This window comes from Schistocerca cancellata, chromosome 5, assembly GCF_023864275.1.
Source record: "Schistocerca cancellata isolate TAMUIC-IGC-003103 chromosome 5, iqSchCanc2.1, whole genome shotgun sequence".
In the NCBI taxonomy this organism is placed as follows: Eukaryota; Metazoa; Arthropoda; class Insecta; order Orthoptera; family Acrididae; genus Schistocerca; species Schistocerca cancellata.
This window is the reverse complement of record NC_064630.1, coordinates 474,170,664-474,188,712: the sequence shown is the minus strand read 5'-3', so window position 1 is coordinate 474,188,712 and position 18,049 is coordinate 474,170,664. Positions and strand designations below refer to the sequence as shown.

At 41.4% G+C, this 18,049-nt stretch overlaps 1 protein-coding gene across 2 annotated transcripts in view; it reads left to right on the top strand.

The window, feature by feature from the left end:
* LOC126188141 (proton-coupled amino acid transporter-like protein CG1139) overlaps positions 1-18,049 on the top strand; it is a 287,833-nt gene that overhangs the window by 69,956 nt on the left and 199,828 nt on the right. The gene's annotated exons all lie outside the window — the stretch shown is intronic.

Genomic DNA, 18,049 nt, shown 5'->3' with positions numbered 1-18,049 from the left:
AGTTTCTGTGAGGGGACACCTTTGAACCTGCAATTTTGCCGATGGCTCTGAGCACTATGGACTCAACTGCTGTGGTCATAAGTCCCCTAGAACTTAGAACTACTTAAACCTAACTAACCTAAGGACATCACACACATCCATGCCCGAGGCAGGATTCGAACCTGCGACCGTAGTGGTCGTGCGGTTCCAGACTGTAGCGCCTTTAACCGACAATTTTGCCGAACATCAAAAATGGTTCAAATGGCTCTGAGCACTATGGGACTTAACATCTATGGTCATCAGTTCCCTAGAACTTAGAACTACTTAAACCTAACTAACCTAAGGACAGCACACAACACCCAGCCATCACGAGGCAGAGAAAATCCCTGACCCCGCCGGGAATCGAACCCGGGAACCCGGGCGTGGGAAGCGAGAACGCTACCGCACGACCACGAGATGCGGGCTGCCGAACATCAGCAACAGTCGGAGATTACTCAGAATTTTTCTACCTGTCATGTCGCATCACGTCCGTAACGTATCAGTGTCCGAGGAATCGAGGACTCACTGATTTAGCCCCGCGGTGTATATGCTTACTTGAGGAGCAGTGACATCGTAGCTATTCGAGACGGCAGTGGCTCAGTGATCAACGCTTGTCTCTCCGAAGTACTGTTATTTCGATTTTCGGTGCAGATTGTCTCTTTGCCTTGGAGAGAAGGAGGTTTAAGCACAAGAGGACAACAGAGAAAGTGAGTGCAAATATTTGTGTACCTGACACATAAGCTATCAAGGCAACTGACATTATGAAAATATTTTAGAAGTATGCCTATCGGTAGCGTGCCTATTGACACAATTTAGCTAATGTAAGCATGTTTGCAAGTATATATCGATAGTAGGTACCTATTATATGTCTTACTGGTCGTTGCCTGAAAGCTTGTAAAGTTTGTGTGTCCATATGTTTTCTAGTGACCACCTAACACATAACATGTAATTGGAGAAAGAGAGAGTGAGAGACAGAGAGAGACGGTACTTCTGTCCAAGATGAGATAAAATATGAGGGGTTACGGTGAAGGGAAAATTAATTTGAGATACGGAATCCAGGTTCGGAAACGACTGAGTGGAAAATTCAGAGCCGAAATTTTTAGTATGATAACTGTAGCGTTGAGATACGAGAGCCCAACAACCTACACCGTTCCACATACAAATAACCTCTCGAGTTCGTCTACATCCACCATACCTGAGTCCACACAATAAATGATCAAAAATGGTTCAAATGGCTCTGAGCACTATGGGACTTAATTCTGAGGTCATCAGTCCCCTAGAACTTAGAACTACTTAAACCTAAGTAACCTAAGGACATCACACATATCCATGCCCGAGGCAGGATTCGAACCTGCGACCGTAGAGTCGCGCGGTTCCAGACTGAAGCGCCTAGAACTGCTCGGCCACTCTGGCCGGCAATAAATGACCGTTAGAGTCGCAGTCTCCGTGTTCTGCGTTCTATCAAGCAACTATAAGGACAACTTTTTCCTTATCTAATAGAACCAGTGAATAAAATAAATGACAGTATCAATAAGGGCCATGAATATTACACTACATACAAGTGTTAGAAGGTCTAATTGGTCCCTGAGAAATGTAGAAACACGGGAAGCAATGCCGACCTTATGATTTATTTTAGAAGATAGGTTAAAGAAAGGCAAACCTACGTTTATAGCACATGTAGACTCAGAGTAAGCTTTTGAGAATGTTCACTGGAATACACACTTTGAAATTTTGAAACTACCAGGGAAAAAATACAGGGAAAGGTTATTTGCAACTTTACAGTAAACAGACGGCAGTTATAAGAATCGAAAGGTATGAGAGGAAAGCAGTGATTGAGAAGGGAGTGAAACAGGTCTGTAGCCCAATGTTATTTAATCTGTACATTGAGCAAGAAGTAAAGGAAAGCAACGAAAAACTTGGACAAAGAGTTAAAGCTCAGAGAGAATAAACAAAAACTTTGAGATTTGTCGATGATGTGGTAATGCCATCAGAGCCAGTAAAGGAGTTGGAACAGCAGTTGAATGGAATCTACAGTGTCTTGAAATAACAGAAGGTAATGGAAAGTAGTAGAATCAAATCAGGCGGTGCTGAGGGATTTAGATTGGGAAACAAGACCCTAAAAGCAGTATTTGAGTTTGCAGTAAAATTACTGATGATAGCTGAAGGAATCTAAAATGCAGACAGCTTATGGCAAAAAAAAAGCGTCTCTGAAGAAGAGAAATTTGTTACCATCGAATACAAATTGAAGTGTGAGAAAGTATTTTCTGAAGGTTAAGGACAGCTAAACCTACGTTTTTAGCCTTTGTAGATTTAGAGAAAGCTTTTGACAATGTTGAATGGTATCCATTCTTTGGAATTCTGAAGATAGTAGGAGTATAACAGAGGGAGCGAAAAGACTATACCACTTGAACAGTTTATGGTATTTGTAGACTTATAGAAAGCTTTTGACAATGTTGGCTGGTATACTCTCTTTGAAATTCGGAAGATAGCAGGGGTAAAATACAGGGAGCGGAAAGCTATTTACAACGTGTACAGATACCCGACAGCAGTAATAAAAGTTGAGGGGCATGAAAGGGAAGCAGGCATTGAGAAGGGAGTGAGACAGGTGTGTAGACTATTTCCGATTCTATCCAGTTTGTGCACTGAGGAAAACAGGGAAAATTTGAAAAGAAAATTTAAGTTCAGGGAGAAGGAATAACATTGTAGCGAAGTGAAACATTGACGGTAAGCTGTGGAGACTAGAAGATAATAGAAGCTTTTGAAATGAGGTGCTACAAAGTAATGCTGAAAACTAGATGGGCAGATAGCGTAAATAATGAGAGAGTACTAGACAGAGTTGGGAAGGTAACTAATTTGTGGTACAGCTTGACTAAAAGTAGAGACTGGTTGACAGAACACAATCAGAGACATCAAGGGTTCTGCAGTTTAAAATTTCAGAGAAGCGAACCGGATAAAATCGCAGAGGGAGAGCAAGAGACGAATACAGTAAGCAAGTTCAAATGGATGTAGGTTGCAGTAGTTATATGGAACTGAAGAGGCTTGCAAAGAATAGAGAAGCGTGGACAGCTCCATGAATCCAGTCTCTGAACTGAAGACTAAAACGTATGGTAACTATTTTTCAAACATTCAGCAACTTTCCAATTCTCTCTGTAATAAAAATATGTACCATCTTTCTGTCGAGCTGTCTCGTCGCGGTACCCTTCAGTTTCTCATTTGATGTCACACTTCACCGGCCCAGCTACTTCTTCATTCCGGATAAAGTTGCAAGTCATTTGTTGCCAAGTGAGGACTGTAGGAACTACAAGGTCCTTTAGCTCCCTTTTTATTAAAGAAGTTGCTGTGTTGATGCAGCATCATATGGTCAAGTGTAGTCGTGGCTCAGTCTAACACTTCACAACAACAACCATATTCGTAGTTTTTTTTTTAATGGTTCCACGTAGCCACTCGCAATGTCTTAGTATGTGTTGTCTGCAGTGGCATGAAGTTCTGTGGCTATCTCAAATGAGGAATTCCTGTACACCGTGACGACATGGCTTGATAAAAAGGTTACGAACTTTTATTTTTGCTGAGGAGTGGAAGGCTAGTATATCTTCATGAGAAATGTTCATAATGTAGATGGTCCATCATTTGTATACTTCTCTGAACGCTCGCGAAGAAGACGACAAGAATAATAGTTCTTCATATAAATGGAATCGTCGACGTAACAAAGTCACACCATGCTCTCAAGGTGTGCATTTATTTGTTAGTGCCTGTCCAGCAAAATATCGATCGTCCACAAGCGTTTCAGGGGGAATGCATTGTTTCGAAAACATACTGATTCTGGCACTCCCGGGACGCGTCACCCGCAATAAATTATCTGTGTTGTCTTTGACCGTTGTTCACAGCAGTCTCTCCAGTAACTGCTAGAGATACCTGTGAGCATGTACCGGAAGAGTGAGTGACGTAGGTGTCATCAGTGGTCCAAAAAAATGTCCAAATGTGTGTGAAATCTTATGGAACTTAAGTGCTAAGGTCATCAGTCCCTAAGATTACACACTACTTAACCTAAATTATCCTAAGGACAAACACACACACACATGCCCGAGGGAGGACTCGAACCTCCGCCGGGACCAGCCGCACAGTCCATGACTGCAGCACCCCAGACCACTTGGCTAATCCCGCGCGGCGTCATCAGTGGTCTCGCAAAGCCTAAGTCTCCGATTTGAGTCTTGTTTCGAGAGTGGGTGTGAGTTGCAAACGTTCCATTACTGTGTACGCTGATGAGCCAAAACATTACGATCATCTGCTTAATAGCTTGTTTGTCCGTCTTTGGAACGAAATGAATCTTTGATGCTGCGTATCAGGGACTCGAAAGTTTGTTAGTAGGTTTGTGGGAGTGTGTGACATTAGAAGTCGACACACAGGCCATGTCATTCGGGTAAATAACGGGCCGCTGATTTGAGTACGCGGTGATGGCGGCCGATAGCAACCTGGATGGGTTCCATAGGATTTACATCAGGCGAATTTAGTTGCCGAGACCTCAACTTGAGTTCGCTATAACGGTTCGCATACCACTGTAACACGGTTCTAGTTCCGAGACACGGGCAATTTTACTGCTGAAAGATGACATCGTCGTTGGGGAAGATATCAAGCATGAAGGGATGCAGGTGGTTCAAAGCTGTCAGCGTGTCTCCGATTACTACCACAGGTCTCATGCAAGAGCAGGAGAATGTCTCCCATAGCTTAATACTGTACTGTTCCCATTAGCCTGCGTCGGTGGCGCTCTGCACTTTACAGGCCACCGTTCGCCTCGATGACGGCCTTTGTGGAGACGACCGTCGACTTAGTGTATCAAAAATGTGATTTACTAGGAGAGCCGACACGTTTCCATTGATCGACGGTCAAATCCCGATGGTCCTGTCCTACTGTAATCGTAAGATGCACGTAGGTGTGGTCTCCTGTGGAGCTGCGAAATACTTTTACATGCACCTGCGTAGTGTCACAGATAACCATCTACCCTACTTTGCATAGCAGACAAGCCTCGAGCCGCAAGTTCTGTAAAGAGCCGTTGACGTCACACCATTTAGCGCCTAATGGTAGTTTCACTGTACTTCTGCTTCTTTCCGTAGATGCTCACAGTAGTAGCACGTGACATTCGACCAGCTTCGCCGTTTTCGACATACTCACTCATAGGCTCTGTGTAATAATAATCTGATCTTTGTCAAACGCAGCCCACATAATCGCTAGAGTGATCCGTGTCTGTTCCGCTTACATACTTTCGTTACTGCGTCACGTGTCCGCAACGCCACCAGGCGTACCGGAAATTTTGATGAACACTAAACAGTTGTGCTACGTGCTTGATGCTAGTGGAGCAAGCAAATTAGTCGTATGTCAACAGAACCAATACAGTGAGTCACACGTCAACATTACGTTGTTCCACCGCAACAACCATTGACGGTGAACCTCAGAATTACAGCTTACTGTACATCCTAACCAAACGTAACCAAGAGGGTATCTAGAACATTTCGTGTAAGGAAACGTTTCATACAATGCTGGTAAAGTCTGTTTCTGTGTGTTTCACCTGATCAGTGCGATTACGAAGAGAAGTAGAAAATGAGTTCTAATATAGAAATAAAGCACTTCCGGATCCATATCCATGTAACACATTTTATACCTCTATGTGTGAGGGATGTCTCCTGAAAATATGGCCATTTCTTTTTGCTACACCCTGTATTTAAACTTGATGACCTCATAGTGGGATCTGTGGAAAACTACAGGTTGTCCTGGAATTTCTAGAAGGGAAACAACATTCACATGTGACGTGTTCATTATCGTCACTGTTGAATGTTTGACATTGTTGAAGGAGCCACAACCTCGCCTCTGCTTGTACCGTTTCATCACTACTAAAGTGAAGTCACTAAAGATGTTGTGTAAGTTTTGAAAACAGATGAAAATCGGATGGGGCCATATCCGGATTCGGTGGAGGATGATCGATGACCGTGAACCCAAGGCCTCGGACTGCGCAGATGTCGTGGCGCTCTTGTATAGTCTGGCATTGTCGTGCTTGACGAAAGGGTGCTCGTTCTGTGGGCGAACTCTTCGAATTTGAGACTCGGTTACACGGTACAATTCGGAGCCCTCTAGCGGCAGAGCGCAGCAAATACACTCCTGGAAATGGAAAAAAGAACACATTGACACCGGTGTGTCAGACCCACCATACTTGCTCCGGACACTGCGAGAGGGCTGTACAAGCAATGATCACACGCACGGCACAGCGGACACACCAGGAACCGCGGTGTTGGCCGTCGAATGGCGCTAGCTGCGCAGCATTTGTGCACCGCCGCCGTCAGTGTCAGCCAGTTTGCCGTGGCATACGGAGCTCCATCGCAGTCTTTAACACTGGTAGCATGCCGCGACAGCGTGGACGTGAACCGTATGTGCAGTTGACGGACTTTGAGCGAGGGCGTATAGTGGGCATGCGGGAGGCCGGGTGGACGTACCGCCGAATTGCTCAACACGTGGGGCGTGAGGTCTCCACAGTACATCGATGTTGTCGCCAGTGGTCGGCGGAAGGTGCACGTGCCCGTCGACCTGGGACCGGACCGCAGCGACGCACGGATGCACGCCAAGACCGTAGGATCCTACGCAGTGCCGTAGGGGACCGCACCGCCACTTCCCAGCAAATTAGGGACACTGTTGCTCCTGGGGTATCGGCGAGGACCATTCGCAACCGTCTCCATGAAGCTGGGCTACGGTCCCGCACACCGTTAGGCCGTCTTCCGCTCACGCCCCAACATCGTGCAGCCCGCCTCCCGTGGTGTCGCAACAGGCGTGAATGGAGGGACGAATGGAGACGTGTCGTCTTCAGCGATGAGAGTCGCTTCTGCCTTGGTGCCAATGATGGTCGTATGCGTGTTTGGCGCCGTGCAGGTGAGCGCCACAATCAGGACTGCATACGACCGAGGCACACAGGGCCACCACCCGGCATCATGGTGTGGGGAGCGATCTCCTACACTGGCCGTACACCACTGGTGATCGTCGAGGGGACACTGAATAGTGCACGGTACATCGAAACCGTCATCGAACCCATCGTTCTACCATTCCTAGACCGGCAAGGGAACTTGCTGTTCCAACAGGACAATGCACGTCCGCATGTATCCCGTGCCACCCAACGTGCTCTAGAAGGTGTAAGTCAACTACCCTGGCCAGCAAGATCTCCGGATCTGTCCCCCATTGAGCATGTTTGGGACTGGATGAAGCGTCGTCTCACGCGGTCTGCACGTCCAGCACGAACGCTGGTCCAACTGAGGCGCCAGGTGGAAATGGCATGGCAAGCCGTTCCACAGGACTACATCCAGCATCTCTACGATCGTCTCCATGGGAGAATAGCAGCCTGCATTGCTGCGAAAGGTGGATATACACTGTACTAGTGCCGACATTGTGCATGCTCTGTTGCCTGTGTCTATGTGCCTGTGGTTCTGTCAGTGTGATCATGTGATGTATCTGACCCCAGGAATGTGTCAATAAAGTTTCCCCTTCCTGGGACAATGAATTCACGGTGTTCTTATTTCAATTTCCAGGAGTGTACGTAGGCATGAAGTATAAAGATGTAGCATGTCGATAACGTTTATTTTATTTAAAAAGCTTAAAATATGAAGGCATTACTTTTCACATGCCCTCGTAATATGTACCGTCAAAGATCACACTCGGTAGATAGGTGAAGCAGTCACTCTGAAACGAAGGTCTTCATGAGCTGCCCATAGGAAAGTTGACTATTGTAATAAAACGAAAGGACAAGAGCAGAAAACATTCTGTTGAAAAAAGATGTTTTACGGTCAGTTTTGTGATTCGCTATAAGCCAGAATGAGAAACTTTTGACGTACTGGTGCAGCTAAACATCTGAAACTCACAGAAAAAATTATAGCTTACGGAAATAAAATTTATTTAATTATATTTAATATATATGCAAAATGAAGCAAGGATTGGAGTGGGTCGACGCTTGGTGCAGATGCTGGCAGTTGACTATAGGATAAACAAGTGAAAAATGTTTCATGCAAATGGGAGGAAATACTCATTAGCGTTTAATTACACATTGGTCAGAGAGTAGTCATCTAGCTCTTAATTTTCCCTCCAGTAATTCGTTTGATATCAGTGGGAGGCAAGACAGATTGCTGTACGATTACACGATTGCCAATCACTTATTGGAAACAGAGAAGGGCCATCACAGCTCTTAACCTTGCCCTGCAGTCCTTATGTTTGTATCAGTTTCGCTTACTAGAATCAGTCACAACATTAAAATGTTTAGAAGTATGTGATTATAGTGACAAAGTGAAACGATCAAAAAAATATAACGTGGAAAAGTAGATTCAGGACAGTTTCGTTAGAAGAAATCGAACAAAATATAGTTCAGCCTCGAAATAAGTAGCTTGCAAAACTCTCATTCGATCAAATCTCGAATAGCGTTCAGCGGTCTGCTGTTTTCACCTGGTAGCGTTGAATGAGGACACAGAGATGATCCGAAGAAGAGCAGCACATTTCCTCAAATAGGAGCGAGGGTACATCGGTGACGCTTGTGTTGTAGTCTTCAGTCTGAAGACTGGTTTGATGCGGCTCTCCATGCAGTTCTATCCCTTGCAAAACCTCATCTCCGAATAACTACTGTAACCCACATCGTTCTGAATCTACTTAATGTATTCATCTCTTGGTCTCCCTCTACGATTTTTATCCCTCACACTTCCCTCCAATACTAAACTGCTTGTCCCTTGACGTCTCAGAATGTGTCCTGCAAACTAATCCCTTATTTTAGTCAAGTTGTGCCACAATTTTCTTATCTCCTCAGTTCTGTTCAGTACGTCCTCATTAGTTACATGATCTATGCATCTAATCTGCAGCATTCTGTAGCACCACATTTCTAAGGCTTCTATTCTCTTCTTATCTAAACTAGTTATCGTCTACGTTTCACCTTCATACATGGCTACACTCCAGACAAATATAAAAAAAAAATGGTTCAAATGGCTCTGAGCACTATGGGACTCAACATCTTAGGTCATAAGTCCCCTAGAACTTAGAACTACTTAAACCTAACTAACCTAAGGACATCACACACACCCATGCCCGAGGCAGGATTCGAAACTGCGACCGTAGCAGTCCCGCGGTTCCGGACTGCAGCGCCAGAACCGCTAGACCACCGCGGCCGGCGACAAATATCTTAAGAAAAGATTTCCTAATACTGAAGTCTATATTCGATGTTAGCAAATTTGTCACCTTAAGAAATGCTTTCCTTGCCATTACCAGTCTACATTTTATATCCTCTCTACTTCGGCCATCTCAGTCATTTTGCTGCCCAAATAGCAAAACTGGTCTACTACTTTGTCTCGCTTCCTACTCTAATTCCCTCAGCATCACCTGATTTAATTCAACTACATTCCGTAATCCTTCTTTTGTTTTTGTTGGTTTCATCTTATATCCTCCTTTCAAGTCACTGTCCATTCCGTTCAACTGCTCTTACAAGTTCTTTGGTGTGTGTGACAGAATCGCAGTGTCATCTGAAAACCTCAAAGTATTTATTTCTTCTCCATTAACTTTAATTCCTATTCTAAATTTTTCTGTGGTTTTCTTTACTGCTTGCTGAATGTACAAATTGAATAATGTCGATGACAGGCTACAACACTATCGTAATTCTTCCCAACCATTGCTTCCCTTTCATGCGTCTCCACCCTTATAACTGCTGTCTGGTTTCTGTACAAGCTACATTTACGCCTGCTGTCTTCAGAATTTTAACGAGAGTATTCCAGTCTACATTGTCGAAAACTTTTTCTAAGTCTACAAATGCCATAACAGTAGGTTTGCTTTTCCTTAATCCATCTTCTAAGATAACTCGTATGCTCAGTATTGCCTCGCGTGGTCCCACATTTCTCCGGAATCTTAACTGATCTTCTCCTCGGTCGGCTTCTATCGTTTTTTCTTTTCATTCTTCTGTAGAAAATTCGTGTTAATATTTTTCAACCGTGACTTATTGAGCTGGTAGTTCCGTAATTTTAACACCTGTCAGCAACTGCTTTCTTTGGAATTGGAATTATAGCATTCTTCTTGAAGTCAGAGGATATTTAGTCTGTCTCGTACATCTTGCTCACCATATGGAAGAGTTTTGTCATGGCTGGCTCTCCCTCGGCTATCAGTAGTTCTAACGGAATGTCGTATATTGCCATGGCCTTGTTTCGACTTAGGTCTTTCAGCGCTCTGTCAAATTCTTCACGCAGTATCATATCTCCCGTGTCATCTTCATCTACGTCCTCCTCCATTTCTGTAATATTGCTTTCAAATTCATCTTACTTACTTAAACCCTCTAAATACTCCTTCCCCCTTTCAGCTTTCCTTTCTCTGCTACAGACTGGTTTTCTGTCTCTGCTCTTTATATTCATATGGCCGGCTTCTCTTTTCTCCAAAAGCCTCTGTAATTTTCCTGCAGACTATGTCTATCTTTCCCCTAGTGAGACAGGCTTCTAAATATTTACAGTTATTCTGTAGCCATTCCTGCTTAGCCATATTTCGCTTCCCGTCAATCTCATTTTATAGATGTTTGTAGACTCTTATCAAACTCTATAATGGCAGCTGCCTCAAGCGATGCGCCGTGTGCCACGGGGAAGTTACCAGTTACAATTCTAATTGTGGTTTAAATAATAAATCACTGCACCAGTTACAATTTCTTTCATGCGGAACACTTAGTTTTCACGAACTTCCAGCATGCTGGAGCAGTAACAAATTTTTATTTTTTATGCATTCGATGACTATTTTCGGGCCGAGACCTTTTTCATATCGTCCTAACATACTCGAAAATGGCATTTCCGAAGATGTAAAAAAATGTGCATTGAACATTTACAGCGCATATAGGTAACAGTTATCTGTGTACGCTGTAAATGTTCATTGCACATTTTTGACATATTCGAAAACGCCATTTTAAACTATTGTATGTTTGATGATTAAAAGAAGGCCCGAAACTAGTCATCGAATGAATAAAAAGTAAAAATTTACAACTTGCCCTGGTTTTCAATTTCTTACTGTATGTCTTACTGTTTTACAAACTATGTGATGAAATTTCTCCCATACAAAGATCCACTTGTTTGTGTCCACGCTGTTGGCAATTTGTACATGTACGTTCAAAAGTTGGATGTTTAAAATGTCTTTCTTCTTTATTTCTGTATTTAACCACATTACTTCCCTTTACGCTTCACAATCATTGTACTGTCACCCTATATTATAGTTTAACTGCAATGTTATTTGAAATTAGAATTAACTATCGACACTCTTTACTGAATTTTAAGTGTGCAATCGTTTCGAAAATTTTCACTGTTTGAAGTTCGTTATAAAGTTGAGTGCCCGATGAGGCGCTAATAACTTAATTACATTCATCGTATTCCATGTTTTTTGAAAGCATGCAACTGGTCGTTCATGTGTAGAAAATAATAAAATTGTAACTGTTGCAGTGGTGTAGTATGTAAGTGATGAACGACACAGGTGCAGGCTTTCAAAAACCTGGATTAAGATGAATGAAAGAAACTATTTTTTTTCCAAAATCTCCATCTGTTTACACTGTCGAAAACTGCTTGAATACTTATTCCAAAAATTACAACCATCTGCAGCTTTTATATAAAAAGAATGGGACTAAGCTATATTTTGCGACAGAACAACAGTTCTGTATGAGGCAAATTCAAACTCTTTTGAAAAATTAACAAGAAATTATGGAACACAATACAATCAGTATAGCGATCTTAGTGCAGTTGTTGCGGGCTTTAGTCGGCGTGTCGCCTTAAGGTTTACTTCATTCTTCACGGGAACAATTGTCTTCGAGGCATGCCTTACGTAATGTTTACAGTACGCTCAACGGACAGTGAATCTAACTTCCGGGCGGCGCACCATTCATACGGCCGCAATAACAGCAAAAAATCCGCAAAGTCAGGGAAATTCCAGCTCGTACGGAGGTTAACCGGCAATCATTCTCCTCGCACACCATTTGCGAATGAAACACGAAAGGAAGAGGAGGGGGGGGGGGGGGGAGCAGAGGAGCAGAGGCTGGTGGAATCAAAAGTACCCTCTGTAAGGCGGCATGCGAACTGTGGACGTTTATACAGATGTATCCCCTGCAAAATAACAAGTGTTGGCCCATTGCATCACTGCCCCCGAAGTTTCTAATCTGGCCAAGATGAGCAACCAAATTAATAAATAAGTAGAGTGAATGAATGTGTGCCTGACACGCCCAGATATTCAACGTGCGTTAGCATGCTGCTTTCGGGATTCGGAGAGCTTGCCAGCCCTCGAAAGAATTCTCCTGGAGGATTGACGACGGGGCCGGTGTGCCAGCTACGTACGTAAAGTGTAAACGGGATACCTATTGTTCTACTCTGTTAGTGCTTCAACGATAATTTTTATGTGATTATACGTTCTATAACTTTGGCACGACCCCTCGTGTTAGCTGATGACATCCCCACCATCCCCTCCCTGTTTCCTTTCCCCTCCAGCAATCAGCGTCACTCTATTTCCCCTCCCACCTCTCTCCCCTACCTCCAGCAAACAACATACACCTATTTAAAACACCGACCGCAACTGCAGAAGACAGTACTCTAATATTTGGTTTTGAGTAGACAAGACGGGTTACTGACGAAACTACATAGGCAAATATTACATTTATGTACAATTCTTTTGTTTTCTACTTGTTGCAAAATATTAGACTAATACATATTTAATTTTACTTTGTTTTGGATCTGAAGAGGAACGAGAGTGATCGAAGCATGTAATCTAAATTGTGCAGCTGAGGCACAACAATAAATGAGAATTACCTTAAATATAAATACACTTGCTGAACCTCTCAAGACGATTATTTCGGCTATAATGAACTCTCACAAGGTTTTAAGCAATTACTCACACCCACATTTCCTGTATAAATTGAGTGTGACTTCAGTCAGGTTGATCGCCTTCCAAATACTGTCTATCCTACATATTAATAATGCTTTTTAGTTTTGTTTCTTTCGATGACGAATTTCTAGGTTTTTCTGTATGTCTCTCTGTAGTAATGTATTATACTCCATATTCAGTATTGTTATCGTATTCGTTAAACAGAACAACAGGCTGCTCTTCATACCTACATTTTAATTCAAATGTAGCCTACTTTGTCATCTGTAGTCTTACATATTAAACAGCACACTTTTCAGTAATTAGTACTTAGTGGTTATGCGTTTGTTTTTATTTGTTGCTTGGTCAAAGGTAACCATTATTCTAAGAGTTTTCGCAAAGATGACTGAAACGCAGGATCTGCATTCCAAGGTTGATCCCCTAGCTACTGTTGCTTTTTACGACCGTATTCAGTTGCCTGATGATAGATGAGAACATCAACAGGTTTCTTTTTTCTTACATAGACATTAAATTGTTCAAATGAACAGTCGATGAAATTTGACAAATACGAACATTTTCAATAGTAAAAGTACCGATGGTAAATTTCTAAAAAGAAATGTGAAGTTGGAGACTAAACAGTGTTTTAATCCATGAGCGTACAAGACATTTCGCTTACGTTATTTTCTGAAAAAGTTTTGAGTTCATGCATCATACAGTAGTAAGTAAACACATACAACTAATGAGCGGAAATAGTACTTCCAGAGCAAAGGCCCAAGTTCTTTCCTACTGCGTTGTGACGCAGTGACGAGCACAATGCAGGGCAAGGACGTCTACTGGATTGAAGACAAGGATTGTAGCAAGCAGACAGCAACTAGACAGACAAGCACTAATTTCGTAAGCATCGAGCGAGAGAAAACGATTTCATCACTTGTCTACTGGAAACTTGTTGCAAACTCGTTACGGCTAAAACCATGTTCAGCATGCAGTAGTCCAAGAGTCAAGAAAATGCTTTGACAGGGACTAATACGTACTATACTGTGAATATTCACATTAGTGTTGTCAGTTGTGACACTTAATTTCTTCTTACCTTTAAGTGGTGACGTTCACAAGAACACACACACTATTAAAGAGATGCACTAAATCCACAATTCTGAAGACACGGCAGTGAAATTTTCTAGCATGCTTTGCGTGAAATTAAGTTCCTTGGATTACATACGTTTCACATCTCTATAGAATTTAAAAATTATATTTTCAAGAAAATGTATGCACTTTTTCTCAGAAACTTTTCAAGAGATTTACAAAACTTTCTGTTTAATCTATTTGAATATAGAAAGCTTCTCTCATGAGCTTTTCTGAATATATCGAGTAGCTAAATTATAATTATGTAAGCATAATACAATATTTGTGCAAAATTCCAAGCACTTTGCCCCATATCTCAGTTTACACTCAGAATTTCAAAATTTACTCATGAGACAACATTTATTGGGTTTGAAGAAATAAGTGTACAAAATTTCACAGATTCTGAGAAAAAGGTACATGAACTTTAAGAAATGTAATTTTCGGGAAACGCAAAATAAAGTTCAACCTACCGTTTTTTTATCATGTTATCTCTTCAGAAGGCTCCAAGGTGGTACTCAGGGTCTCCTTTCCCTTAAATGCTTCTCTTTTGGTTTCTTGTTTTCGCCTTCTTTCGTTTACAGGTCCTCGACTAACTTTTCAGCTGCAGAGAAGCGCTGTAAATCTGTTTTTCTCAGGATTTCTTGAGTGAAATTTACTTTATTAAAGCCCATTCTCTCTAATATCTTCATCCTCCCAACGTTACAATCACTAAGTACAGGAACTGCATCATATGTTGCAATTCTGACACAGTAGCAGATGAAAATGTGGTTTTAGGACATCATCTCCATATGAGTGAATTTATAGAGATTCACTGTGATTCTGGTTTTGCCACGAACACACTTTTTTAGAAGTTCATTATCAGCTAGAAACCTGTAAGAGAGCTTGACAACATTCAGCATACAATTCGGAAGCCTCAGCTCGTGAATGTAGAGGTTGTTATTTTCACCAATTATCGTGCCACAGATGATGAATAGGATACCATGTGGAAATTCGTAGGCTATACTACACTTTTCATGTCACTTACACTGGATAGGTTCTGTCACCTACTAAAGGATGAAAGAATCGAACACCTGCGTAAATCTCCGTCTTCTTCATAAACAAAGCAGCTGGTTTGTTATCGTTTCTAAGATACAGAACAAAGTCACAGATGCTATAAAAGCAAAGTATATACATATCACAACCTTCTAGATGTATCTCGTGCCAAGTTCACTTGAAAGTAATGAAGAGTGGGCGTGACAGGAATGTCGTGTCACACATTTTATTATTTTTCAGGGACTTCCGATGCGATTTCATCATTGAAACTTTGCGAAGTTATTGTCCATGAATCTTACTAATAAATAAAAAATAAACTAGAAGTTGACATTTTCAGTCAAGTAAGAAATTACAGCGCTTAGGGTTTCTTTTCCGCCTCGTCATCACTACCTTCTGTGATGACTTCGTTGTCGACGGGACGTTAAACCCTAATCTTCCTTCGTTCCTTCGTCGTCATTAGGATTATATATCTTTCCCACGTACTGCACACCGATGTAATACACACAAAATGGCTCTGAGCACTATGAGACTTAACAGCTATGGTCATCAGTCTGTAATACAAACAAGTCGCGTGTGAACTGAGTAGGGTTCATTGCATAATGTAAAGACTTTAGAAGTCTTTCCTGGCAGCTTTAAGCTTTTGTGGACGTTATTTAAGTTCGGTGAGCACACAAAATGCCCCTGAGTTATTCACTGACTTTGTAATGTAGATACCCGCAAGCTTTCAAGAGACTTCTTCAAAGATTATAAGATCTGTTCACACATTCGCCAGTACTTCCACTCCAAAATGATATTTATTGCCACCAACAGGAATCAGTTTAAAGTGAACTCTAATAGTTCACAACTAAAGTACCAAGCAGAATATTAATTTCTATGTAGATTTTTCTTCCGTGTCTAGCGTAAGATTCAGAATGAGCTTTGCATTCTGGTAAGAATGTCTTCAGCAAGTTTCCTTGCGTCATGAAGCAAGAAACTGAGAATCCCAATGAATTCAATAGAACATTAAAACTTACTTCTACAATCACTTCACCAAACTACCTGATTATTTTAGACGGTTAAAGATTCCTGTTAGCTTTATCACAAGAAGCAATGTTCATTGTAAGCAGACATCAATTCATACGATATATCGAAAGCGACCTTTCTATGACGAATACCAGTGGGCTCCTGAGGATACTAAATTAGTGATAGTAGATGAACAGACGCTATTTAATACAACTGAGAAAGCACTGTAGAAGTGATCTTTTTATTTAACGATGTTAAATTTAGATTGAGAAAGTAAAATAGTTTGTGACTTTTCCATGTTTTCCGCCGTTACTTAGTTGCTTCTATATTCCTGTAGATGTGGTCCGTCTATGGAACTAAATGAAGGGTTGTTTGTTTTGTACGACACGCGGTTCGCTTCTTTCTATTTATTAAGCATATTTATTGGTCCGTAATAAGTGTTTTTTTACGCAAATAATAACTGCGTTATATAATGATTGCTGATATGTTTCTACATTACAGTTTTCGTTATTGTCTTACTGTTAGCTAAGAAACAATTTTTTGGGAGCAAGTTTCGTAAGGTTGAATTACTATTTCATTCTGCTTACGATTTTGCAATTGTTTTATTCAGTGTGTATGTCGTCCTGGAGGTCAGTTGATCTGAATAGACACAGACGTCCGATTTTTGGCGTTTTCGAACACATTTCAATAGAACACTTCACTTTCACACGTTGTGTGGGCTTACCATATACAGTACTGCAACTGTCACTATGTTTTTTTCTTTCTCCTCTAGATTGTGTGTGGAGTCTGTAGTTTTATATCAGTTTGTTTGTCATGTTTGTGCTTGTGTCAAAGTGTGCGGAGAAGATTGACCTGCGAAAAGGCAGAATTTTGAGTGGAGGAATCGCAAATACTGATTTCAGTGTTTTTGGTGGAAGATTAAGTTAATATTGCGCCTTGTTGTGTTTTACATATCTCGTTGTTATTGTTTTAGTGATCCCTTCTTTATTATTTTCTTGATCATTGCGAGGGCACTTTGTATGTGAGATGAAACAACTGACTTACTGGCCCAAAAACTTTAATTTGAGACAGATTCCAAAACACATTTTCATCATGCCAAAAATAAAGAACGAGTCGTATTGTTCATCCATGGTAAAATGTTTTCATATGATTTCCAATCATAAAGCTTTAATCGTGTCAGACTCTCTATATGAGTTTTGGTTTTGATTTGTACGGTGTTTAATACCATGTTATACAAAGAATGAGTAGTGGAAGCTAATTTACTTTGGAGAGGTGAGAAATTAAACAATCCGGAGAAAGGAATAAACTGATAAGACAGAAACGCAACAGAGGAGTAAAATTAAAATTTAAAACATTGTCGTAACAAGTTTAAATAAATCGTTTCATATCACAATTCCACATATCTTCTCCCTTTATTTCAATCTGAAATAGCTTCCGGATCTGTTCAGGCTCAGCACATACTCTATAGTTTCTATTTTTCTCATAATCCTTATACTTTACTGAAATTTCTAAACAGAGGAGACATGAAAAGAAACAAATATCAATCCAGCATCAGTTAGAACTGTCTTGGAAGCCATTTGCTTCAAACGGTGGCGTGGTCCACTGAGCTAATTTCGAAAAAATACGCTGAACTTAGGCTCTAAATTAAGAAAACATGGTGCTCCAGCAGACTGAACAGCGCTTCTTCATAGCGGTAGCAGTCAGTGTGGGGCAGCGCGGTGGTGTCACTACTGGAATACTCGATATTCTTCGTGCTCTGATGTCCCTGTTAATACATATCATAAAACGAATATCACACTTGACTAATTTTGGACCGCTCTATCGAAGAGAGACGTAAAATATCGCCTTAAAAATCATTTGGTTCGTAACAGGGAAAAAAACCGGCGAATTCATTCGGCACTGGGTGTCGCATGAAAGATGTGATGAGCAGTATTTGTTTAGACAAACTTTAGCTACATATTGCAGAAACTAAATTGCAAACCTCCACCGAAACTTTAGTGAAAATGTGCCTGAC